The 27,162-nt window shown below is 45.4% G+C and overlaps 1 protein-coding gene across 13 annotated transcripts in view; it reads left to right on the forward strand.

Annotated features, from left to right (window-relative positions):
- Positions 1 to 7,839: 7,839 nt before the first annotated feature.
- Positions 7,840 to 27,162, forward strand: part of AMBRA1 (autophagy and beclin 1 regulator 1) — a 234,689-nt gene continuing 215,366 nt past the window's right edge. For 12 of the 13 annotated variants that reach the window (XM_051826317.3, XM_051826319.3, XM_089327189.1 and 9 more), the window contains exon 1: positions 7,840 to 8,077. The gene's annotated coding sequence lies outside the window, so the exon portion shown is untranslated. The remainder of the gene's footprint in view (positions 8,078 to 27,162) is intronic. The other variant, XM_089327215.1, reaches the window with a different exon arrangement.

The following is a 27,162-nucleotide window of genomic DNA, read 5'->3' on the forward strand; positions in this document are numbered from 1 at the left end:
GTGTGAATTAGGTTCACACATTGGTGTCTTTGCTGGGACAAAAAAGGCACTTTCCTCAGGCTTGTTTTGCTGCTGGTTTCTCAGCCACTCACCATGTGGTACCTCTGAATTGTCCTTTTGGATCGTTTCCTACCTGCCTTTGGCAGTGTTAATCTGGTGATTTTCAAAGGAAAGAAATGAACAGCTGATGATACAAGAAATTTTGAAATAAATCGAGGGTGACTCATTCTCAAGATTAAAAACAATTATGGATTATTATCTGCTGTTTATTTCCACTCCAAATGCTATTTCCTGTCATTTCCCTACTCTGCAGAGGGGATCCATGGTAAGAGCTTATGCCTAATAGGTACAGGGCTATCATTGAGCTGGGCGTGGACAGCAGAGGGTTGACTGGGAAGTGGCGCCGTATTCGTTGTGCCATAGGGATGCCCTGTTACATCCTTATTCCTTTGTTTTTTTTTTTTTTTTTTTTTTAAATTTTTTTTTTTTATTTTTTTTTTTATTTTTTTTTTTATTTTTTTTTTATTTTTTTTTTTATTTTTTTTTTTTATTTTTTTATTTTTTTTATTTTTATTTTTTTGACAGGCAGAGTGGACAGTGAGAGAGAGAGACAGAGAGAAAGGTCTTCCTTTGCCGTTGGTTCACCCTCCAATGGCCGCCGCGGCCGGCGCGCTGCGGCCGGCGCACCGCGCTGATCCGATGGCAGGAGCCAGGAGCCAGGTGCTTTTCCTGGTCTCCCATGGGGTGCAGGGCCCAAGCACCTGGGCCATCCTCCACTGCACTCCCTGGCCACAGCAGAGGGCTGGCCTGGAAGAGGGACAACCGGGACAGAATCCGGCGCCCCGACCGGGACTAGAACCCGGTGTGCCGGCGCCGCAAGGCGGAGGATTAGCCTAGTGAGCCGCGGCGCCGGCCCATCCTTATTCCTTTGTAAAGTTTAACTTGCAACCCTAGTTTGGTCCATCTCCCTCATAAGGCAATATTTTAACTCTCATGGTCTCCCCCGTGTAAGTCTCCACTGAAGGGTATTTTACCCATCAAGTTTTGGCTCAATCATGCATATTGCATCAGGAAAGGGTTTCTGCCAACCACGTATCATAGTGACAAAGTGTGATCATGGAAAGTGCCTCATATTTTAGCCTTGCATAACTGCATGTAAGGAAAATGGGGCTTTTTCACAACTTAGTAGATGGTGACATGGAGGCTGAGTGGGAGGGATAGTCTTGGAGACATTTCGCATGCAGTTTCCAGCCTGTTTACTTGCACACTGACGATGATCTCTATGTGCCAATCTTACCGAATGTTGGCTGGCTTTGCTTTTCCTGGAGGTGTCTTATTTCCTAACGATTCCACAAGGAAACTGCTCATTCGTTTAATATCCTTACAACCTGGGTTTTTTACAAGTTGGCATTTTTTTCTTTCTCAGTCCCTGGTTACACTATCCCTAAAATGACCTAGGGGAAGGATGAGGGTTTGCGCTTCTCAGTTGCCGCGGGTGTGCTCACAGGGGCTTTTTATTTAGGGTCTGAGAAGAGGTGTTAGCATGGATTTATAGTCTCTTCCTGGCATGGTTTGGGAAAGAGTCAAGGATTTTGCCAGTCTTATGTAAGCCTCCTCTTCCTGTGTGGATGACTCCATCTGGCAGCGTAGGATTTCCAGATTTGCTCTCCGATGTTTCAGACAGCAAGCACCCAGGATATAGCAAGGTACCTACCAACACAGGTACTGGTTCATCACCAGTTTGCCAATTCCATCAACATATTCTTGGCTTAAATTAACTGACCAAGGCTGGAGCTCCTTTCCTGACCCTTAGGCTGTAAAGGATCTTTAGCAAGTTAATCTAATTTAGGACCAAAAATACCACAACTTTAAGGAGCTTATATAGTAAAGATATAAAATCATAAAGTAAGAGAGAGGGGGTAAGGGTGAAATAAGGGCTAGACAGATAATAAAGAATTTTTTCAATAGCCGAAACAAACTGGAAAGAGCTCAGAGACTGCACTTTGCAATGGAGGAGGAAGTAAGCGGAGGACAAAGAGACAAGGAATGACAGGGTCTTAGAATTGTGCACTCACATGTCTTCAGGGCCCATTTTGTTTTCTAGGTCCCACCACGATTTTATAAAAATGGGACTACAAAAGGTTGCAGACTTAGAATTAGCATTCTTATTGATTCCAGGAGGTAGGCATTTAGTGCAGTTGATAAGTCACTGCTTAGGAAACTTATATCCCATATTAGAATGTCTGGCTTGAGTCCCAGCTCTTTTTTCCATTCCAATTTCCTGCTAATGTGCACGCTGGGAGGCAGCAGATGATGGCTCAAGTACTTGAATCTCTGCCACAAACCTAGGAGATCCAGATTGAATAGGGTTCTGGCTTTGGCCTGGTCCAGCCTTGGGCATGTTGCAGGCATTTCAAGACTGAACCATTAGAGATTCTCTCTCTTGCTCTGGCTCTCGCTCTCTGTTTACCTTAAAAAAAAAAAAAAAAAAAAAAAAAAAAAAGGTTGTATTGATTGTAACAATGGGAATGCAGGAAGGAAAGGAAAATACTAGTCGAAGGCTGGTTTCCTAACGTAAAATTCATGGCTGAGCCGATCCAAAGCCAAGAGCCAGGAACTGCTTCTGGGTCTCCCACGTGGGTACAGGAGCCCAAACACGTGGGCCATCTTCCACAGCTTTTCCTGGCCATTAGCGGAGAGCTGGATCGGAAGAGGAGCAGCCAGAAAATGGGAGCCCACATGGGATGCCGGTGCTGCACGCTGAGGCTTAGCCTGCCATGCCACAGTGCCTGCCCCTAAGTTAGCAAATTTCAGACTGTTGAGCTGAACAAATTTCAGTGAGGTGTCTCCATGTTTGCCCAGCAAGACATTGAGGATCTATCAGTCTGTTGAAATGTTGTTTCCCTAAGCCTTACAGAAACTGCTTTCTTTGTTTTTTAAATAGAAGGGCTAATTTTTTTTTTGACAGGCAGAGTGGACAGTGAAAGAGAGACAGAGAGAGAAAGGTCTTCCTTTGCTGTTGGTTCACCCTCAAATGGCCGCCGCAGCTGGCACGCTGTGGCCAGCGCACCGCACTGATCCGAAGGCAGGAGCCAGGTACTTCTCCTGGTCTCCCATGGGGTGCAGGACCCAAGCACTTGGGCCATCCTCCACTGCACTCCCTGGCCACAGCAGAGAGCTGGACAGGAAGAGGGGCAACCAGGACAGAATCCGGCGCCCCGACCGGGACTAGAACCCGGTGTGCCGGCGCCGAAGGCAGAGGATTAACCTATTGAGCCGCGGCGCCAGCCAGAAGGGCTAATTTTGTGTGTGTGTGATTGTAGAGCCTCAAGATGTTCATACATTTCAGTCTACTAATAGCTATCACTGGAAAGCTATCCTATGTAAATAATTCCAATGAAGGAAGAGCCTCATTCATATTCTACTGCCAGAGGTTTCCTGCCCTCTGGGGTCTCTCCCATTCCCTGGACTTCTACACTGCTAGACTGCTTCTACCTTTACCATTCCCCCCGGAGTGTGAACAATGACCCTGGAACACCAGCACGATGAGAACAGGTTCAAAAGAACAGAATAGAGTTGCGACAGCAAAATCTCCACTGGCTCACCATTTTGGCTGCTCGAGGCCTACGCCCTCTTCTTGGCCTTCCCACTGGACGCTGCCAGTGCTGCTGCAGAGCTCCCTCGCTAGGTTCAAACCTGATTTCCACCATCCAGAGTATGGCAGAGCAGAGGCACATTTCTCAGAGCCCAGAGCCAGGATAAGCAACAGTCTTCGCCCCCATCTCCTCTCTCCCAGCCCGTACGCCTCAGTCCTCTCTGACCTGTTTAGCATTTCCACCTTCTTTCTATGTGACTGAGTGCGACAGGGACCATAGTTAGGGCAACCAACCCCCTGGTTTGCACAGAGCTGCCACATGTTGGTCGTGCAAGTCCCATATCCTGGGAAATCCCTGAGCCCTGGGCAAGCCAGGCCCATTGGTCATACTCCTTCGCAGGAAGCACTTCTTCAGTGAGGTGGCTCCTCTAGGAGAATGCCGCCAGAATACAGTGACCAGCGGTCACCTCCACAGTGAGTGACCGACTCCACACCAGTGGGCAGGGCGGCAGCAGCACAGTCAAGGCGGCCTTTGCTTTGCTTGCCTGGATTCATTTTCACACGTCTTCCTCCAGTGTGAGGAGACGCCTGTGAGTCTGAGCGTTTCAACTTCTCACCTTTGTGATCCAGTCTTCAGTCTAAATGCATAAGAAAGAGCAATCGATCGCTGTCACACTGAATCTTAAATTAATTCAAAAAGGAAACAATGTGTGGTGGTGGTGGTAGGGTGTTTGGCGCAGTGGCCAAAACGTTGCTTGGGACACCCATGTCCCAGTCAGAGTTTCTGGGTTTGAATCATAACTCTGCTGCTGATTCCAGCACTCTGGGGGCAGTAACGAATCCAGTGGTGGGGACCCTGCTACCCATGTGAGAGACCCAAATGCAGTTCCTGCCTTCTGACTTTGACCTGGCCCAGGCCCGGTTGTTGAGGGCATTTGGAGCATGAACCAGTGAATGGATCTCTCCCTGTCTGTCCCTGTCTGTGTCTCTCTGCCTGCTATTCATATATACATACTGAATGTGAAAAAAACAAAACCAAAAAGAATTCTTTAAAGGAAATACATCTGTAGAGATAAACTACTGCCTGTAGAATAAACCATCTTTTCTACAGTCCGTCTTATGGAGCAGTCTGGCTTCAGCTTCTCAAATATTTCCATTTCTGGTGACAATTTTTGATGAATATTTGCATCATTCTCAAATGTTTTTCTCACAATATAAGTCTCCAGCTTTTGAAAAACTGACAATGTCTGGTAACCTTGAAATTAGTTTCTTTAGCTTTTTTTTTTTTCCCCCACTGCAGTCAAGGTTTCAAAATAATGTAATTATTTGGGTCAAGTTTCAGTGAGGGCTACGGCTCTAGACACTACTTGGCTCAAGCCTCTTCAAGAAGGAAGCTCCCGCAGCGCGTTCTGTTGTAGGAGTGTAAACTCAGCTCTGAGAAGCAGCAAGGGAACGCCCCCCCCCCCCCCCATTCACGTAGCTCCAGGAATGTAGCAGACTGCTGTTGTCACCTGGGATCCAGTTGCCATTGCCTTTTAGAGGGAATATGTCTGCCCAGGATAAAGACTAGTTCCCAGTTTCTCTTGAAGTTAGGTGTGGCTTTGTGACTAAATTGTAGACAGTGGAATTTTCAGTGGGTGGAAATGCCCTGTGCTGTTTTCAAGATGTGTCCTCATGGCTAGGAGACGTACTTCTCTCTTTGTACAAAGACGTACCTTTCTCTCTCGACAAAGACGTACTTTGTCAGCTTTGGTGGTTGGAATGTGGATGTGATGGCTGGAGCTTGAGCAGTGGTCTTGGATCTTAGGTGAAGACCACTTATTGAAGATGCAAAGCAACAAGACAGAAGATGGCAGGTCCCTGACACTGACAGCCACATCTTACACTGGACTGTGTATTGCTGGATTTCTTTCACATGGCAGAGAACTAAACCTGTACCTTGGTTCAGTATTCTTTTTGTTAGCTCATGTGCAATAAGACCTAATCATAAATAATGTTATAACTGCCTGTCTCCAAGAGCAGTAATACCTATTACACAGGAAATGTTTAGAAGCAACAAACATATTCAACAATTGGGAGCATAGTCAATATATCCCCTCAATGGAATATTGGGCAATCGTTAAAAATAACAACTGTTGAGGCAGGAGTGTGGCCCAATAGTTAAGCTGCCAGTTGGAACACCTGTGCAGCATATGGGGTACCTGGGTTTAATACCCAGCTCTGGCTCCTGTTTCCTGCTTCATGGCTGATTCGAACACCAGGAGGTAGCAGTGATGGCTTAAATAGTTGGGTCCTTGTTACCCACATGGGAGACTGGGATTGAGTTCCTGGCTCCTGGCTTCATTGTGGACATTTGGGGAGTTGAAGTGGTGGATGGGAGCTCTCTGTCTCTCTTTGTGTATCTCCAAAAAAACAACTACCATGATTAAGGACTTTAATAGGGATACATTGTGATACAACTACATCATCAAATTAAATTTTGTGATTTAGAAGCATATTTTCAAGGTTTTTTAAAGACTTTCATAAATGTTGGTACAATGTTTGTTCATTTAAGGTATTTTTTTTTTTCTGAAAGGGAACTCCAAACTGTTTATCTATTTCATTTTATTTGAAAGGCAGAGAGACAGAGATTGTCCATCTGCTGGTTCACTGCCCAAATGTTTGCAACAGCCAGGCCTGGGCCAGCGTGAAGCCAGGAGCCAGGAAGTCCATTCCCATTTCCCACATGGGTGGCAGGGGCCCAAGTACTTGAGCATCATCTGTGGCCTCCCAGGCTATGTATGCATTAGCAGGAAGCTGGATCCAAAGATCAGGAACTGAGGTTTGAACCAGGTACTCACATATGGGATGCCTGCATCCCAAGTGATAATTTAACCACTGTACCCAACACCTCCACCTGTTTGTTCTTTTTATTATTATTATTATTATTATTATTATTTGTTTAAAAGGCAAAGTTAGAGAGGAGAGATTTTCCATCTGCTGGTTTACTCCCCAAATGGATGCAACTACTAGGACTGGGTCAGTCTGTGTCCAGGAGCCAAGAACTCCATCCAGCTCTCCCACGTGGTGGCAGGTACCCAAGTACTTAGGCTGTCACCCACTGCTTTCCCAGGTACATTAACAGACGCTGAATTGGAAACAGAGCATGGGATGCTGGCACAGCAGGAGGAAGCTTAATCTGCTGCACCACGAAGCTACCCTCTTGTTTATTCACTTTAGTAAGTTCCTTAAAACAGTGGTAGACAACAAAAGTCCCATGTCTAATCCACATACATGGTGAATTGTGGATTCTAGTCCTATGCAGCATCATGTGTGTAAATTATTCCTTAAATATTTTCACTGACATACAGGAGATGAAAAAGAATGAGCTGAACAAGGTATGTTAAGATGTGCTCTTTGCCTTCATTGGAGCATAAACTTTTGAAGGGCTAGCACTGTCTTATTTCATTTTCATACCCGTCTTCTCTCCAAGTCTCCTCCTTAGGAGGTAGGGGAGACTGGTTGCTCACTCTTGGAAATGCACATTCCAGTGACCTCTGTGAGTGACTGAATTGTACCTAGCATATCCTTACTAATTAATATTTGTGCCGCGTCTATCCATCTGTATACCAAGAGACTTCAGAAGGAAGCCATTGTGTGGTGATGAACATGGCAGTGCATCTTAGCAGGTTCTGTACTCAGACTTTTGATCATGATGTAAGCAGCACATTCGTGGTCCTAGGCTTTTGTAAAAATAATAAAGTACACCGTAAACTGCACCCTCCCCCCCACCCAGAGGTCAGCATGCGTGACCCTGGGTTTTCCCAGCTTCCGTTGGTTAACTTGTAGCATTAGTAGGGATTGTTTACTTTGTTTCTCAGTCTGGATTCCCTCTGGTTCTGTTTCTGCCTCCCTCTTTGATTCGCCTCGCTGTTTTGTGAGGAGACTACGGGTTAAAGAGGTTTAGGGATTTGATCAATGGGGACAGTGTTGGGAGTCCATAAGGAAGTCGCTGAACTATAGTCAAGACAAGTGTTACTGCGTTATGATTTGATCTTCAACACACGAAGAACTCCAGTTCTCTAAACGTAAACAGCCGGTAACCGTCAGAAAATGGCAGAAGCGTGGGCTACTTTTCTCCGCGGCTTAGGATCTGAGTTTGTTTATTTATGCCTTGGACAGGAGCCGGACCTTGAATTGGAGTCGAGCTGTTTTTCGGCGCTCGGCTCTAGTGCCTTGAACGATTGCTCGCACGCTCTTCCTTTGATGTCTGAGGCGTTCGTGCATTCGGTGATCTTTTGCGCCGTCTTCTTGCTTGATGTCTCCTGAGCGGCGGCGGCGCCAGGTCGGGGGCTGAGTTATCCGCGAGGCCGCGGGCGCCGGTCGCCTTCTCCCGCCGGTCCGTAGATCGGACCCCTTTCTTCCTTCCCGCTTCATACTTCCTTCTCTCTGTAGCTCAGCCCGTCCGCCGGGCAACAAATCGAGCCCCTGCCCGCCTTACAGGTAGGCCCGGGAGGAGCCTGGGAGGCCCGGCCCGGCATCCTTCTTGTCGCGGGGTTGAGGAGACCTTGGCGCCGGCGGGTGGGCGAGCGGCCGGGCCGCGGGGCCAGGGCCCGAGGAGGGCCGCCCGGCTGCGTTCGGGGGCGCGGCCGGAGGGCAGCCCGGAACTGAGGGAGAAGCCGGAAGGAGCGAGAGATGCTGGGGCTGCCCGAGGTGGTTCGGGAGGCAGAGGAGGTTGGGTCTGGGGCGGGTGTCTGCAGCCCCGGCGTGTGGGGGCAAAATCGCTTTCCAGGGACGGACAGGGCTCTCTCGGCGCCTTGACTTTCCTGCCCTTCTCCCATTCCCCTTCCTAAGGCTTCGGGTGTCATGACCGAGTCGCCCTGGGGACCCCCACTGCGTGCGACCTTTGAAGGGACCTTTGAGTAGGCGGAGGCCTCTCCGAGCGAAGTGTCTTGTTCTTGTCTCTTTTGGGTCGGAGGCTGAGTTCTGTGCCGTGATTTTTCCCCCAAGCCCGCGACAGATCATTAAATGCACCTTAAGTCCCTTTCTGCCGTTTGCCAGTTCTGTCGTTCTCCTCCACGTCCCCCACCCCCCGGCCCGCCCCGCGCCCCATTTTATCATTTTATGCACATTGGTCGTTTGGTTGCCTGTGATTCTGGAAGTATAGATTCTATCACTGGAGGGTTGGGAAGTTGAGAAACCACGTGATCTTTCGGCTGGTTTTTCAAAGTTTGTATCACTTTAGCAAGAGTAGCAATGACAGTTACTTTTTGTTTCTTTGATAGATAGTTTTGCTTGCTGTTCAGTTGCCTTGCTGTTCGATGCTGAGTCCTCCTCTCAGCCTGCTCTGGAAATCTTTCTACTAGGGCGTTAAGCGGTTAGGGTCTGACAAAGGATGGTCCACGTTTTGAAGTTAGACACCTGCCCTGTGAGGGTTTGCTTTTGAGAAAGTCTCCAAAGGAAATCCACAAAGTGTCTTTAGGAACATTTCGGTCCTATGTGAATAGGGGATTAGTCGCCTCATCTGCTATAGTTAAAAAGAGTGTGTAGAAATCACTCAAATATTCTGAGATATTTACTTTGAAGATTACCGTTTTGGAAATTCCATTATGTTTCTCTTTTCTCTCCCAGCTTGGACACCCGAAGACTAAATGTTCGAATTCATTTTGTTATAAGATTCAGTGTCCAGATCCTAACTTGTTACTTTGTTGGAGAAAATAAATCAGCCTGCAGGTCCTTCTGGGTGGAATGAGTGTCCACAGAGTATGGAACCAGAGGGAGAATGTCTTTAAGGGAGAGCTGGTCAAATTCCTAGACCTCGGATGGAAACTGTACAAGTCTATGTTCCTGCATAGTTTTTAAAAGATTCTCACAGGCTTTTTAGAAAGATACTGTTTCTTTAATTTTATGTGCGAGGTCAGCAAGGTTTAAATGAAAAGTCCTTAATCATGAGCAGTTTCCTAGTTTCCTGGACCTCTGTGCTTCCAGACAGGGATTGTTGAAGAACCACTGGCCCCTCTTTAGGGAGAATTTAGATTGGGAAGTTACGGTGAAGAATTCTCTGAAAAAGTTTTTATGGCAGAAGAGAATGTTTATCAGAGGAAAGAACTTAAGAGAAGGAATCGTCATTGTCCACTGGGAGTTAATAGGCTCAGCGTAGAATTTAGAATTGTAAATAGCATCTCAGTGGCTCCTAATGAATGCTAAATAATAAATGGAGATGGCTGTGAGTGTCGTGAAGAAATGTGGGGAACATTTTGTTGTTTCTGTAGGATATAGTTGGCAGAGACTTCAGTTGCCTTGAGGCAGACAAAGAATTTGATGTTGGTGGTGGGAAGGGGGGATTCAGAGATGGAGCTTCTCATCAGTTTCTCTCCAGCTTTGTGATGGTTTACACAACTTTTAACTTATTGGGTAAATCTTGAGTTGTTCTGTCGAAGTCAGATTAGGCTCTCGTCTGGCATTCCCTTCCAGAAGTGTACAGGTTCAGAATGTGACTGAATTCTTCTCTTATTAGAAAATTCTTTGGGATTATTAGAGATGTGAACATCTTTGAATGTCTTCTGGAACTTGGCCTGGATCAGAGTTGTGTGTATCACTTGAAAACAGTTGGTTACTTTTATTAATAGAGTAATAGCTTATGCATTTGTTTAATTTATAAAATGTTTTCATTATGTGTTAAGAAACTCCTGGAACTTTTACTCTTTTTATCATGCCATATTATCATCTATGCTGCTTATTAATACCAGATACAAACATTTATGAACTTCAAGTGCCTGTGCATGTTAACAGTTTATCACTTTTCCCATTTATCTGTCTCTTAAAGAAATTACAGAAAAAAAAATTGTTGTTAGCATGCCAAGCTCTCTTTTTCTAAGATATGTCTCACATTAATGGGGGTAATTTTGGAATAGCATGTAGTTAATTTTTGGTTTGCTCAGTAGTTTGGTTTACCAAAAAATAAAAGCAACCCCCCCGCCCCCCAGACTTCACTTTCTTTAATCATAGTTGTTCTTATTTTTTCCTTCAGCTGTTCCTCCTAAACCCAGAGTGAGGTTTTAATTTCTTGTAATAATTTCCTTTTTTTAATATTTATTTATTCGAAAGGCAGAGTTACAGAGAGGCAGAGGCAGAGAGAGAGAGAGAGAGAGAGAGAGAGAGAAAGTCTTCCCATCTGCTGGTTCACTCCCCAAATGGCAGCAAAAGCCAGAGCTGGGCCAATCTGAAGCCAGGAGACAGGAGCTTCTTCACGGTTTCCCACGTGGGTGCAAGGGCCCAAGGACTTTTAGGCCATCATCTTCTGCTTTCCCAGGCCATAACAGAGAGCTGGATTGGAAGAGAAGGAGCCAGGACTTGAACTGGCACCACAGATGGCAGGTTCACCCACTACACTACAGTGCCAGCCCTTCTTATAATAATTTCTGTTTGTAAAGAAGTGCCATAGCACAGCTTATCCCATTATTTGATTGGAATTTTTATTTTAATTTTCCAAGCCCCTGCCTTGCATCCCCCCCAAGTTACTTAGATCTATTTTCCCCCTGTTTTAGAAAGTTAAAATAAGTTACTGATAGATAAAAATTATTTTCTGATCAGTTATTGCCAGAATATATTTACGGCCTAGCAGTGTGTGGCAGTCTGCCAATGCAGTGTGGTAAGAAAAAGATAGATTAAGGAAACAGGAGACCTGAGTTTAAGTCCTAGGCTTACCAGCTTACTAGCTGAGAAATTCTGTACAAATTATTGAAAGAGGCTGCAGGGAAGGCTACAGCTATTTATTGATCACTTGCTGTGTCATGCTGTTTTTACATGAATTAACATATTTGGTACTCATAATGTAGTTTAGGGTAGATGTTATTTCCCCCTTGGAGATAGTATTTTCTGTATCTCTCTACTGGTGCTGAGAAAGAATAAACACTTTGACCAAGGTCACACGGCAGGTACGTGACAGAGCTGAGATTCAAATCTAAGTCTTTGAATGCTTTTCTGAGTCTATATTTAAAGAGTAGAAAAGATAATACATCTATCATAACATTTCTGTTGAGAAAATGTATGCACACTGCTTTAGAAATACAAAGTATTCATCAGATATTAACTTCCAGGCTGTCCTACAGCGACAGTGAACCATTGTCATATAGGTTCCTGGGCAACCTGCTACTTGTACTTTCAAGGTAGCATTGTCAGACAACTATGCAGAATGAGATGAACAGACATTAAACCTGCACAAGCTTGGTAATATGCATCTGGAAAGGAGTAAGTACTTGGAAGTGCTAGTGAAGATGGGTTTTAGGTGCTGCATCTTTAGTTGGAAAGGAAATTGACCTTCTCTCTTTTAGCTTTGCCTTGTGATCTGTGGATTAGTGTGATATTCACTCTATCTTTTCTTTTTTAAAGAATTATTTATTTATGTGAAAGGTAGTTGCAGAGAAAGAGAGGGAGAGCAATTTTTCATCCTCTGCTTCATCCCTGAAATGGCCACAACAGCAGGCTCGGGTCAGGCCAAAGCCAGGAGCCAGGAACTCTATGCAGGTTTTGCATGTGGGTGACAAGGCCCAAGTACTTGGGCCATCATCTGCTGCTCTCCAGGTGCATTGGTAGGGAGCTGGACAGAAGTGGAGCAGATGAGACTCATGGGATGGTGGCGTTACGGGCAGTGGCCCAACATGCTTTACCATGACGCTGACCTATAGCTCTGTCTTTTCTGACTTCTGGGTCTCTTTCTCTGCTTTTAGGGTTGATAATTGCCACTTCTGTACCAGAATCTTTTCCTTTCTTCATTGTATATTGTTCTAGTACTGTGATTCACTTTTTTTTGTTGTTGTTGTTACCATTTTGTTTTAGGCATGTGGTCTTCCTGTCAGACTTTTTGGAACTATCTATTTTCTGTTTCTTTGTTAAATTTTTATTTATGTATTTGATAGAGAGCCAGAGTGTGTCCCATCTTCTGGTTTACTCGTCAAATGCCCACAATAGCTGGGACGGTGCCGGGCTAAAGTCAGGAGCTGGGAACTCAGTCCAGGTCTCATGTTGGTGGCAGGAACCCAACTACTTGAGCCATCACTGCTTCTCCCCTAGTAACATTAACAGGAAGCTGCAGTCAGGAGCCAGACCTGGATGTCAAACTGGATGCAGGAGGTGGGTGTTTTAACTGGCATCCTTGTTTTTGTGGTTTAAAGATTTATTTAGGGGCCGGTGCTATGGTAGGTTAATCCTCTGCCTGCAGTGCCAGCATCCTATATAGGTGCCTGTTCTAGTCCTGGCTGCTTTTCTTCCAATCCAGCTCTCTGCTATGGCCTGGGAAAGCAGTAGAAGATCACCTAAGGGGCTGGCGCTGTGGTGCAGCAGGTTAACACCCTGGCCTGCAGTGCCGGCATCCCATATGGGTGCCGGTTCTAGTCCCAGCTGCTCCTCTTCCAATCCAGATCTCTGCTATGGCCTGGGAAAGCAGCAGAAGATGGCACAAGTCCTTGGGCCCCTGTACCCACGTGGGAGACCTGGAGGAAGCTCCTGGCTCCTGGCTTCGGATCAGTGCAGCTCTGGCCATTGTGGCCACTTGGGGAGTGAACCAGCGGATGAAAGACCTCTCTCTCTGTCTCTACCTCTCTCTCTAACTCTGTCTTTCAAATAAATAAAATAAATCTTAAAAAAAAAAAAAAAAAAAAAAAAAAAAAAAAAAGAAGATGACCTAAGCACTTGGGCCCGTGTGGAAGACATGGAAGAAGATCCTGGCTCCTGGCTTCAGATCAGCTCAGCTCTGGCCATTTTGGTCATTTGGGGAGTGAACCAGCAGATGGACAACCTTTTTCTCAGTCTCTTCTTCTCACTGTCTATAATGCTACCTCTTAAATAAATAAATACAATCTTAAAAAAATAAAGATTTATTTATATGAAAGAAAAGCACGGGGAGAGGGAAAACGAGAAAGAGAAAGAAAGAGATCTTTCATCTGCTCGTTCACTCACCTAAATGGCCACAGCAGCTAGTTCTGGGTCAGGCCAAAGCTAGGCACCAGGAACACCATCCCAGTCTCCATGTGGGTGGCAAGGGCCTAAGTACTTGGAACATCTTATGCATATTAGCAGAAGGCTGAATTGGAAGCAGAGCAGATAAACTTAAACTGCCATTCTGATACAGGATCCTTATGTTGCAAGTGACAGTTTAACCTGCTGTGCCACAACGCTGGCCCTTTAACCAGGGTCTTAACTACACTAGATCTTAGCCAAAAGGCCGAGAAGCGATGACCAGGGTCTTAACTACTAGGCTAAATGCTTGCCCCTGGAACTATTTCATGATTGTGATTGTATATTTCAACCCTTACCTTTTTAGACATTTTTTCATTTGGCAAGTATTTATTAAAGACCCATTAGATGCAAGGATACAGAGGTAGCAATAGGTATTCTTACCCTCAGAGAATTTATTCCACTGGGGAGCCTGGTTGACCAGGTACCCAATAAATATTGAAATTTAGTCTGTGGGGCCAGTGCTGTGGCGCAGTGGGTTAAGGCCCTGGCCTGAAGTGCTGGCATCCCATTTGGGTGCCATTTCTAGTCCCGGGTGCTCCTCTTCCAATCCATTTCTCTGCTATGGCCTGGGATAGTGGTGGAAGATGGTCCAAGTCCTTGGGCCCCTGCACCCGCTTGGGAGACTGGAAGAGGCTCCTGGTTCCTGGCTTAGGATCATCGCAGCTCTGGCCGTTGCGGCCATCTGGGGAGTGAACCAGTGGATGGAAGACCTCTCTCTCTCTCTCTGTGTCTACTTCTCTCTGTAACTCTGTCTTTCAAATAAATAAAATAAATCTTAAAAAAAAAAAGAAATTTAGTCTGGAACAAGTGTTCTGAAGGAACAAGTGTTCTGAAGGGTTTACAGCGAGATGGATGCAGGAGGAGTTAGGCAGGCATGGGATGTTCCGAGGGGTTGGAACCTTCGGTTATTGCATCTTTAATCACTCTGAGAAGTTGCAATAATGCCATCATGGGACTGTAAAGTAGTCTCTCTGTGGCATCACAGTGGACGTCTTTTCTTTTATAGAAAATGCTTTTTTATTTTTCTTCTAGTTGAAAGAGCAGCAGACAAACCTCTTCTGTCTACAAGTTCACTGCCCAAATGTCCATAGTATCCAAGGCTGGGCCAAGTTGAAATCAGGTTCCTGGAACTCTATTCAGGTTACCCACGTAGTTGGTAGGGGTCCAAGCACTTAGGTTGTCTGCTGCCTTCCCTGGTGCATCAGCAAGAAGGTAGATCAGGAGCGGAGTAGCTGGGGCTTGAACTGGCATTTGGATACAGGATGCAGGTATCTTAAGCAGCAGCTTAACTTGCTGTGCCACAATATTCACCCCATAGTGGAAAGTCTTAATTAAAGAATGTTACAAGGAGCTGGCGTAGTGGGTAAAGCCATTGTCTGCAGTGCCGGCATCCCATATGGACACTGGTTTGAGTCCTGGCTGCTCTACTTCCAGTCCAGCTCTCTGCTGTGGCCTGGGAAAGCAATAGAAGGCGGCCCAAGTCCTTGGGTCCCTGCACCTGTGTGGGAGACCCAGAGAAAGTTCCAGGCTCCTGGCTTCAGACTGGCACAGCTTCAGCCATTGTGGCCATCTGGAGAGTGAACCAGCGGATGGAAGACCTCTCTTGCTCTCTCTCTCTCTCTCTCTCTCTCTCTCTGCCTCTGCTTCTGTGTAACTTTGTCTTTCAAATAAAAAATAAAAAAAATGTTACAAGTATTATTGATACTTAGTGTATAATCACATTGGAGTTGGCATAGTAAAGGATGACTGTGCCTTGTGAACATACAGCATGTATAACCAGTGACTAATTTTTTATTTTTAACGTATTCTAAATTTAATTAGTTCCCAGTTATTATTTTTTCCAAATTAAATTTCCAAATAAAATTCTTTGGAAGTTGAGTTCAGTGAATTACAGTGCAGGATACAAGCCACATCAGTTAGTTTTTTTTTTGTTAGTAAAATAAAATACCTGAGACAAGTCACTTGTGAAGGAGAGGTTTATTTAGCTCACAGTTTTGGAGGCTGAACTTCCAAATGGTATGATCCAGGCTGTGGTGAAGGTTGCATGACGGATGGTGGAAGGTAAGTAGAGGAAGCATCACGTGCAAGCCAGGAAGCAGAGAGGGAGTGGGCAGGGCTTTTATTACAACCTGTTTCAAGAGCACACCTAAGGGCTTTCCTGAGGCCCTTACTATAGGTGCACCTGAAGATGCCTTGAGTATTGAATGTCCCCCAAAGGACTGTGTGTTAAAGGGTTGGTCTGCAAGGTGGTGCTAATGGGAGGTGGTGAAATCTTTTGGAGCTGGGGCCCCAGGGCAAAAACAGACCATTTTTAAATGTGTAAAAAACCTTCCAATCTTGTTTGATGCCTTTATTCCAATAAATTTAAAATATTTACAAACATTTTTTACTACTGCTTATTGGAATCATATTTCTTTTTTTTTTTTTAAAGATTTATTTATTTTTATTTGAAAGACACTTACAGAGACAGGTAGAGACAGAGAGAGAGGTCTTCCATCCGCTGGTTCACTCCCCAGAGGACTGCAACGGCTGAAGCTGTGCTGATCTGAAGCCCGGAGCCAGGAGCTTCCTCAGGGTCTTCCCATGTAGGTTCAGGGGCCCAAGGACTTGGGCCATCTTCTACTGCTATCCCAGGCCATAGCAGAGAGCTGGATTGGAAGAGGAGCAGCCGGGACTAGAACCAGGGCCCATATGGGATGCTGGCGCTTCAGGCCAGGGTGTTAACCCGCTGCACCACAGCGCCGGCCCCTGGAATTATATTTCTATCTGTAGAATGAATTGAGGCAAATGTCACATTTCATTTCATCATTTGTACATTTCTTCTCCCTGGGATAGAACATATAGTCATTCTTCAATGAAACAAAATAACCGTTTTAGGTATGTATTCTGTGATACAATGATGTATCTGAAATTTTACTGAGCTGGAGAGAATTAATAAGCATGTTCAATCTTGGGGAGAGATTGGGGTATTTCAGTCTAGGTGACTGATGAAAACAGGACAGAAAAATATCTCTTGTGAAACTTTTTTTTTTTAAGATTTGTTTATTTATTTATTTGAAATGCAGAGTTAGAGAGAGGCACAGGCAGAGAGAGAGAGAGAGAGAGAGAGAGAGGTCTTCCCTCCATTGATTCACTCCCCAAGTGTCCCACACAGGTGCAAGGGGCCCAAGGACTTGGGCCATCTTCTCTTGCTTTCCCAGGCCATAGCAGAGAGCTGGATTGGAAGTGGAGCAGCCGGGACTAGAACTCGCAGTTGTATGGGATGCTGGCACTGCAGGTGGTAGTTTTACCTGCTATGCTACAGCACCAGCTCCAACTTGCCAAACTTTTAATAACAGCATAGTGGCACTGACTTTGGAGCCAGGCAACCTGAGTTCAAATCCCAGCACCATTGTCTACTGGTTCTGTAACTTGGGCAAGTTACTTAATTCTTTATGCCTCTCCTGATATGAGACATACTGTGTACAAATATGCCAGCCGTTATTATCAATGTTAATATAACAAGTTAGAGATTATATATATGTTCTTCAAAAGGAAAACAAATAATGGTGGTACTTAGACTGAAATTTTAAGTTGCTGGGGCCTGCGTTGTGGCATAGCATGGTAAGCTGCTACCTGCAACACCAACATCCCAAATGAGCACCAGTTTGAGTCCTGGCTGCTCTGCTTCTGATCAAGCTCCCTGCTAATGCACTTGCGAAAGCAGCAGCAGATGGCCAAGTGCTTGGGCTGCTGCCACTGACATGAGAGACCCTGATGGAATGACAGGCTACTGCCTTCTGACCCAGCCCTAGCCTTTGCAGCCATTTAGGGACTGAGCCAGCAGAGAGATCTCTCACTCTGTGTAACTCTTTCACTAAAGAAATTTTTAGAAAAGAAAGAAATTTAGGTGCTTTTGAAAAACCTCTAATAGGGAAGAGAAAGTTAAAGCAGCATAATTATTCCTCCTTCCCTTGGAGCTCTTCAAATTCAAGTAAAAGGAAGAGCCCTTACTGGGAGCAAGAAGCCCAGGAAGCAACAACAGCCCCTGAAACAAAGTTCCAAATATAAGATAGAATTTTGAGGATCTTGTAAGATATGTAGCAAAACAGACCAGAGCTATTTTAGGAATAGAAGAACATTTCTTTGCAAAACAGGTAGGAAATGTCTAAGCAAGCTTCTGAATATTATCATCTGTTAAAACTGATGTATGTATATAAAGTTAATTGAAAATAGTTCTTTGTAAAAGATAAGAAAGGGAGGGGCTGGTGCAGCACTGGCATCCCCTATGGGCACCAGTTCAAGACTCAGCTGCTCCACTTTCAATCCGGCTCTCTGCTATGGCCTGGGAAAGCAGTAGAGGATGGCCCAAGTGCTTGGGCCCCTGCACCCATGTGGGAGACCTGGAAGAAGCTCCTGGCTCCTGGCTTCACATCTGCCCAGCTCTGCCCATTGTGGCCACCTGGGAAGTGAACCATCAGCTGGAAGACCTCTCTCTCTCTTTCTCTCTCTCTCTGCCTCTCTGAAGGTCTGCCTTTCAAATAAATAAATAAATCTTTAGAAGAAAGAAAAAAAGATAAGGGGAATAGAAGAGGGAAGAGGAAAAGGGTGGGAGTGCAGGTGGGAGGAAGGGTTGGGTGGGAATAATCACTATGTCCTGAATTTGTATATATGAAATGCATGAAATTTGTATACCTTAAATAAAAGGTTTCTAGATTAAAAATTTAAAAAATAAACAGCTTGTAAACAATAAAAAATGATGGATGCTTGAAGGATTTTGAAGAAGTTGATTAAACAAATGGAAAAGAATGATATTTAGAGAAAAAGCTACCAGAGTGAACATATGAAAATGCATGAGTTTCAGTTTTGTTTTTACACTCAAATAAACATCTTAATTTTTTTTTTTTTTTTTTTTTGACAGAGTGGACAGTGAGAGAAAGAGACAGAGAGAAAGGTCTTCCTTTTCCTTTGGTTCACCCCCCAGTGGCTGGCCATGGCGCACCATGCTGATCCGAAGCCAGGAGCCAGGTGCTTCTCCTGGTCTCCCATGCGGGTGCAGGGCCCAAGGACCTGGGCCATCCTCCACTGCACTCCTGGGCCACATCAGAGAGCTGGATGGGAAGAGGAGCAACCAGACAGAATCCGGTGCCCTGACCGGGACTAGAACCCAGTGTGCCGGCGCTGCAGGCAAAGGATTAGCCTATTGAGCTACAGCGCCGGCCAACATCTTAATTTAAAAAAAAAAAATTTTTTTTATGTACTTGAGAGGTAGAGTTACAGAGAGAGGGAGAGAAAGAAAGGTCTTCTATCTGCTGGTTTACTCCCCAAATGGCTGCAGTGCCAGAGCTGGGCTGATTTAAAGCCAGGAGCCAGGAACTTCTTCCAGGTCTCCCACATGGGTGCAGGGGCCCAGGCACTTGGGCCATCTTCTACTGCTTTCCCAGGCCATAGCAGAGAGCTGGATTGAAAGTGGAGCAGTTGAGTCTTGAACTGGTGCCCATCTTCTACTGCCTTCTCAGGCCATAGCAGAGAGCTGGATCGGAAGAGCAGTAGGATGCAAACCAGTGCCCATATGGGATGCTGGCACTGCAGGCAGCTCACTGTTCTACAGCGCTGGCCCCTATTTCAAAAAAAATTTTTTTAATTTATTGGAAAGTCAGAGTTGCAGATAGAGAAAGAGAAGATGGCCCAATTGCTTGAGCCCCTGTCACCCATGTGGGAGACCCAGAAGAAGCTCCAGCCCAGGCCATTGTGGCCATTTGTGCATTGAACCAGTAGATAGAAGATAAATGTGTCTGTCTCCTTTTCTCTGTAACTCTGCCTTTCAAATAAATGAATCTTTTTTTTAAATGTTTATTTGTTTATTTGAAAGTCAGCGTTACAGAGAGAGGAGAGGCAGAAAGAGAGAGAGAGGTCTTCCATCCTCTGGTTCACTCCCCAATTGGCTGCAATGGCAGAGCTGCGCTGATCCAAAGCCAGGAGCCAGGAGCTTCTTCTGGGTCTCTCACGGGGGTGCAGGTGCCCAAGGACTTGGGCCATCTTCCACTGCTTTTCCAGGCCATAGCAGAGAGCTGGACTGGAAGAAGAGCAGCTGGATCTCAAACCGGCACCCATATGGGATGCCAGTACTTCAGGCCAGGGTGTTAACCCACTGTGCCACAGTGCCAGCCCCCAATTAAATAAATCTTTTTAAAAAAGAAGGCAGAGAGAGCAAGTGAGAGGGGTTTTCCATCCTCTGGTTCACTCCCCAGAAGGCCACAATGGCCAGAGCTGTGCCAATCTGAAACCAGGAGCCAGGAGCTTCTTCTGGGTCTCCCACATGGGTATAGGGGCCCAAGAACTTGGGCCGTCTTCTGCTTTCCCAGGCCATAGCAGAGAGCTATGATTGGAAGTGGAACAGCTGGGACTCGAACCAGCACCCATATGGGATGTGGGCATTGCATGGAGCAGCTTTACCCACTACATCAGAGCGCCGGCCTCAATAAATGTTTTAAAAAACTAAAAACAGTTGTAGACTCTCTAAACTACTCTCACTACACTAAGACTAGAGTGAAAGAAATATGTTGTTCATACCTAAGATTATAGTCCAGAGGAGACAATAAACAAATAATTCCACTAATAAATACATAATTTAAATGTGTCTTATGTCCTATGATGTGAAAGTAAAAAAAAATGTTATATTAGAGGAGCATGAATTTTTTTGAGCTTTGGGGAGTATTTCTCTGAAGTGATATTCAAGCAGAGGCTAGGTTGAAAAGGAAGGCAAATACATGGAATGGTGGGGCAGGTGTTTGGTAAGCAGTTAAGCTACTGCCTGGCATGTTCACATTCCACAGTGCTCAGGTTCAGTCCTGCCTTTTCTCCTGATTCCAGCTTTCTGCTAATAGGCACCCTAGGAAGCAGCAGATGATGGCTCAAGGAGTTGGGTCCCTGCCTCGCACGTGGGAAACCTAGACTGAGTTCGTGAGAGACCTAGATTGAGTTCCTAGTTCCCAGCTTCAGCCTGGCCCAGCCCCAGCTCTTGCAGGCATTTGGGGAATAAACTAGCAGATGGGAGATCTTTCTGTTTCTCTCTCTCCCTTCCAAATAAATAAACTTAAAAAAAAAAAAACAACTAAAAACAGTGGCATACTACATAAAAAAATCCTGGGATGGGAAAGAACTGGCTACATTTGAGATCTGAAAAAAGATTGGAGAGTAGTTGGGGGAAGGAGAGAGGCATGGGATGAGGATAGGCACTTAGAACTATGTCAAGGCTTTTGAGTTTTTGTTCTAGGTATCATTGGAAGCCTTTGAAGGTCTTTAGCATAGTGACATGACCTAAAATGTATGATTTTAAAACATTACTCTATGTTCGGGGGGTGGTTTGGAAAGAGAAGAAATGGGGGAAGTACAGTAGTTAGGAGACATTACAGTAGTCTAGGCAAAACACAGTGATGGTGTAGATTAGGCTGTGGGTAGTAGAGATGGAAAGATTAAGTAAATACTTTAGAATGAGGAAAGGCAAGACTTCATGAGGGACTGGATGTGCGGGAAGAGGGAGGTGTCAGGTATGATCCCAGATTTCTGGTGTGAGCATCTGGGTGATGAAGGTGCAAATTCTGAGATTGACACATTGGGAGAAGAACAGATTTTGACTAGAGCTGGGTAATAGAATGACCTCAACTTTTAGTCATGCTATCTGTGAGATGCCTGTGAAGTGGAGACATCAAGTAAGCAATCTATGGGCTGGTACTGAAAGGTGCTGGAGGTAAATCTGGGTAGTATTGATATATAGCTGGTATTTACAGCTGAGGAAAACAGATGCAGTCACCTAGAGACAAAGCATGAAGTAGGAGGGACTGGTGTTTGTCGTGCAGCAGGTTAAGTTGCCCTTAATGCAATGCCAGCAAATCATATTTGAGTGCCAGCTCAAATACCAAGTACCATCTGCTCCACTTCTAATCTAGCTCACTGCTAATACAGGTGGAAAAGTAGTGGATGTAGGCCAAATATTTGGGCCCTGCCACCCATGTGGGAGAATCAGATGGAGTTCCAGGCTCTTGGCTTTGACCTAGACCAGACCAACCATTGCAGCCATATGGGGAGTGAACCAGTGGTAGAAGAAATCTTCCTCTCTCTCTCTCTCTCTCTCTCTCTCTCTCTTCCTCCCTATCTCTCTGTCTTCAACTCCCTTTCCCTTTTTCCCTCCCTCCACCTCTTCCTTTTCTCCCTCTCTCTGCCTTTCAAATAACTAAAATCTTTTTTTTTTTTTTTTTTAAAGTATAGAGTAGGAGATGAGTGCTCAGGACAAAGCTCAAAGGAATTTAAGAGAAAACCCAAGAGTATGTGGTATTATAGAAACCGAGAGAAGTGTAAGTTTCAAGAAGGAAGTGATCAACTCTATTTTGTTGGCATTAGCTATACAGATGTCACTGCTGATTATGACACAAACATTGTTAGAGACATGTAAGGCTAGGAGCCAGGTTGAAATGGGTTAAAGAAGTGGGAAAGAAGGAAGTGGAGATGGTCTACATACTTTGATTATTACCATGTCTATCACCCTGTAAGAAGTAATATAAGAAAATAAAGTCCATGAAGGTAGGAACCATACCTTTATTTCATACTTTTGTGTTCTTTGCTCTTAGCCTTGGTGTCTTGCCAGGATGTGGTATTAAGGGAGAAGGGCTTACACATGAGGATGTTTGTAACATGGTAACAGTGATTTTCCTACTATGCCACGTACCAGCCCCAACAATAGTGATTTTCATGGTCTTTAAATGTTGGCTTACGTGGAGGGCTCTGTGATGCAGTAGGTTAACCCTCCGCCTGTGGTGCCAGCATCCCATGTGGGCACCAGTTTGAGTCCCAAGTGCTCCACTTCTGATCCAGCTCCCTGCTGATGGACTGGGAAAGCAGCAGAAGATGGCCTCAGAGGTTTGGCCCCTCCACACATGTGGGAGACCCGGGAGAAGCTACTGGCTCTTAGCTTTGAATCGGCCCATTTCCAGCCATTGTGGCCATTTGTGGGGTGAACCAGCAGATGAAGATCTCTCTCTGTCGCTCCCTCTCTCTATCTGTAACTCTATCTCTCAAATAAATAAGTCTTTAAAAATATATTGGCTTATGAGAGTTTGGGTTTTTTGTGTACTTCTAAATTTTGCTATCTTTAGCTTTTTTGTTTTGTTTTTTAAACACCTACGGATTAGTTTTTGTGTACATTTTTATTGGCTTTTAAAATTCATTCCTTTGTTTTTTCTTACTGCTTTCCTGGGTTATTGTTGCTATGGTCACTTAGCTGATGTACTTGGTTCTTCTCTTTGTTCATTCACTCATTTATTAGCTCTTATTTCCATGTAATATACTACATGATTATGACAAAATTCTATATTTTGATTTCTATGTTGTTTGCCATTTATATATTCATTGTACCTAGCTTTATTGAGACAACGTTAAGCATTTTTGCTACAATTCTACCCAAACTTTTATATGAGGACTTTCCTGTGAATTGCTAAGCATTTTATAAACGTTGTCTTCATGAATTCTTCTTGAATTCCTTTTTTTTTTTTTTTAAAGTCAGAGTAATCAGAGTTACACAAAGGGAGAAGGAGAGGCAGAGAGAGATCTTCCATCTGTTGGTTCACTGCCCAGTTGGCCGCAAAGGCCAGAGCTGTGCTGATTTGAAGCCAGGAGCCAGAAGCTTCTTCTGGGTCTCCCACTCAGGTGCAGGAGCCCAAGGACTTAGGCCATCTTCTACTGCTTTCCTAGGCCATAGCTGAGAGCTGGATTGGAAGAGGAGCAGCCAGGACTCGAACCCGTGCCCATCCGTATGTGATGCTGGCACTACAGGCAACAGCTTTACCCACTTAGCCACAGCGCCGGCCCTTTGAATTCCGTTTTTATACTTTATTCAAGTGAAAGTCACTTCACATGAAATTAACCATTTTAAAGTTAATAATTCAGTGACATTTAGTTCATTCACAGTGTTGTGCAACTATCATCTTCGTGTAGTTCTAAAACATTTCTATCACTTCACATTGAAGTCTCTTTATCAGTTTGGGGCCAGTGTTGTGGCTTAGTAGGTTAAGCCTCCACCTGTGAGATGGGCATCTCACATGGCCACTGGTTCAAGACACAGCTACTCTACTTCTGATCCTCCTCCCTGCTAATGCTTTTGGGAATACAGCGGGAGAATCTCCAGGCTCCTGGCTTGCATCCGTTTGGAGAATGAACCAGCAGGTAAAAGATCTCCCCCTTCTCTCTCTCTTCTGTCTTTCTCTCTTTCTCTTTAACTTAACTCTGCCTTTCAAATACATTTTAAAATCTTAAAAAAAAAAATTGCTTACCAGTTAAGCAACCATCAGTCTGTATTCTGTCTTTGTGGATTGATCTCTACTGGAAATGAATATTTCCTTTATAAATGCAATCATATATGACCTTTTGTGTCTGGCTACTTTGACTTAGCATGTTATTTATTTATTAAGGATTTATTTACTTAATTGAAAGGCAGAGTTACCAAGAGAGAGGGTGAAGGGGGAGAGAGAGAGAGATCAATCCATCTTCTGTCTGCTGGTTTACTCCCGAAATGGCTACAATGTCCAGGGCTGGGCGAAGCCCAAGTCAGGAGCCAGGGACTTTAACCAGTGGTCATGTGAGATGCCAGCATCACAGGCAGCAGTTTAACCTGCTGCACCACAACAGTGGCCCCTAGTATAATGTTTTTCAATTGTGTGTGTGTGTGTGTGTATGTGTATACCTTTAGTTTTTTTTTTTTTTAGATTTTTAAAAGAATTTATTTGAGAGGGGCCGGCGCTGTGACATAGCAGGTAAAGCTACCAACTGCAGTGCTGGCATCTTATTTGGGCACTGGTTCGAGTCCCTGCTGCTCTACTTCTGATCCAGCTCTCTGCTATGGCCTGGGAAAGCAGTAGAAGATGGCCCAAGTCCTTGGGCGCCTACACCTGTGTGGGAGACCCAGGGAAAACTCCAGGCTCCTGGCTTCCTGGTTTTGGATTGATGCAGCTCCAGCCATTGCGGCCAATTAGAGAGTGAACCAGCAGATGAAAGACCTCTTTCTCTCTCTCTCTCTCTGCCTCTCCTTCTCTCTGTAACTCTGTCTTTCAAATAAATAAATTATTTTAAAAATTTGTTTGAGAGTAGAGTTACACACAGAGAGTAAGAGATAAAGAGAAAGGTCTTGAATCCACTGGTTCACTCCTCAAATGGCCACAAAGGCTGGAGCTTGGCTGATCTGAAGCCAGGAGTTTCTTCTGGGTCTCCCACGTGGGTACAGGGACCGAAGCTCTTGGAATATCTTCTACTGCTTTCTCAGGCCATAAACAGAGAGCTGGAATGGAAGAGCAGCAGCTGGAACATGAACCAGTGCCCCTGTGGGATGCTGGCTGGCACTGCAAGCAGAGGCTTAGCCTACTCTGCCAGCCCAGCCTCCACATTTAGTTTTTTTTTGTTGTTGTTGTTGTTGTTGTTTTTGTTTTTGACAGGCAGAGTTAGACAGTGAGAGAGAGAGAGACAGAGAGAAAGGTCTTCCTTTGCCGTTGGTTCACCCCCCAAGTGGCTGCTATGGCCCGTGCGTCGCGCCAGCGCGCTGCGCTGATCTGAAGCCAGGAGCCAGGTGCTTCCTCCTGGTCTCCCATGCGGGTGCAGGGCCCAAGGACCTGGGCCATCCTCCACTGCACTCCCGGGCCACAGCAGAGAGCTGGCCTGGAAGAGGGGCAACTGGGACAGAATCCGGCGCCCCAACTGGGACTAGAACCTGGGGTGCCGGAGCCGCAGGTGGAGGATTAGCCTAGTGAGCCGTGGCGCCGGCCCTGGTTTTTTGTTTTTTTTTTTTTAAAGATTTATTTATTTTACTTGAAAGTCACAGTTACACAGAGAGAGGAGAGGCAGAAAGAGAGAGAGAGAGAGATGTCTTCCATCCGTTGGTTCATTCCCCAACTGGGCGCAATGGCCAGAGCTGCGCCAATCTGAAGCCAGGAGCCAGGAGCCTCTTCCAGGTCTCCCACATGGGTGCATGGGCCCAAGGACTTGGGTCATCCTTTACTGCTTTCCCAGGCCATAACAGAGAGCTAAATCAGAAGTGGAACAGCTGGGTCTGAAACCAGCGTCCATATGGGATGCCAGCACTGCAGGAGGTGGCTTTACCCGCTGTGTCACAGTGTCGGTCCTCACATTTAGTTTTATTGTAAAAAAGCAGCTTGTATACTTTTACTGTTTAGAGCTGAGCATCATCTTTGTTTTCCAATAAAACAAAAAGAAAATTCACACATTAGCAGGAACAAAATTATAATAGAGAATGTCAGTTCCAAATAAGATTTTACAGGTTCTGCTGATTCTCCTATTGAGTGGCAGGGCTCAAATCATTATTAGGAGGCAATTTTATTTTTAGAAGTGTCATCTTAAATTGAAAGGATGTGTCTGCGCCGCGGCTCACTAGGCTAATCCTCCGCCTTGGGGCACCGGCACACCAGGTTCTAGTCCTGGTCGGGGCGCCGGTTTCTGTCCTGGTTGCCCCTCTTCCAGGCCAGCTCTCTGCTGTGGCCCGGGAGTGCAGTGGAGGATGGCCCAAGTCCTTGGGCTCTGCACCCCATGGGAGACCAGGATAAGCACCTGGCTCCTGCCATTGGATCAGTGCGGTGCGCCAGCCGCAACACGCCAGCCGCGGCGGCCATTGGAGGGTGAACCAACGGCAAAGGAAGACCTTTCTCTCTGTCTCTCTCTCTCACTGTCCACTCTGCTTGTCACACACACAAAAAAAAAAAAAAAAAAAAAGGCCGGCGCCGGGGTTCACTAGGCTAATCCTCCGCCTTGCGGCACCAGCACACCGGGTTCTAGTCCCAGTCGGGGTGCCGGATTCTGTCCTGGTTGCCCCTCTTCCAGGCCAGCTCTCTGCTGTGGCCCGGGAGTGCAGTGGAGGATGGCCCAAGTCCTTGGGCCCTGCACCCCATGGGAGACCAGGAGAAGCACCTGGCTCCTGGCTTCAGATCAGCACGCTGCGCATTGCGCCGGCCTCGATGGCCATTGGAGGGTGAACCAACGGCAAAGGAAGACCTTTCTCTCTGTCTCTCTCTCTCACTGTCCACTCTGCCTGTCAAAAAAAAAAAAAAAAAAAATCGAAAGGATGTGCATTAAACATCACAATTAAACGTGCCAGAGGAGAAGCCCTGTTGTCAAAATGCCCACTTAACCCATGTAGGCACCTTAAATCCACCCTTTGTTGACCTTGTATAACAACATTTAAAAAATTGTTTTCTTTTTTAAACAAGAGAAAGTAGACAGATACACGTTAGTAAATGCTAACTGTTCATATTCCCATAGAGACACGGTATAGTCCGAGACCAATATACAGAGAAAGGAAGAAAAATGCTAGAATTCTTTGCATTACCACACAGCAGTCTGGCACCTGCCAGCTTCCAGTGGGGTGAAGGAAGTGGAAGGTGTTCTATTTTTCCCACAGAGCACAGTGGTGTTGGTTCCGTACAGTTAGAGACAAGAAGGAGTAAAAATGAATTTGAAACAGAAAGGGGTAGAGATTTTCTCATTGTATTCTGCATAAGGTATTTTCCCCACAAATAAGCTTGGAACCATGTTACAGA

This window comes from Oryctolagus cuniculus, chromosome 1 (assembly GCF_051225735.1).
Source record: "Oryctolagus cuniculus isolate XC-2025 breed Fujian yellow rabbit chromosome 1, ASM5122573v1, whole genome shotgun sequence".
Classification (NCBI taxonomy): Eukaryota; Metazoa; Chordata; class Mammalia; order Lagomorpha; family Leporidae; genus Oryctolagus; species Oryctolagus cuniculus.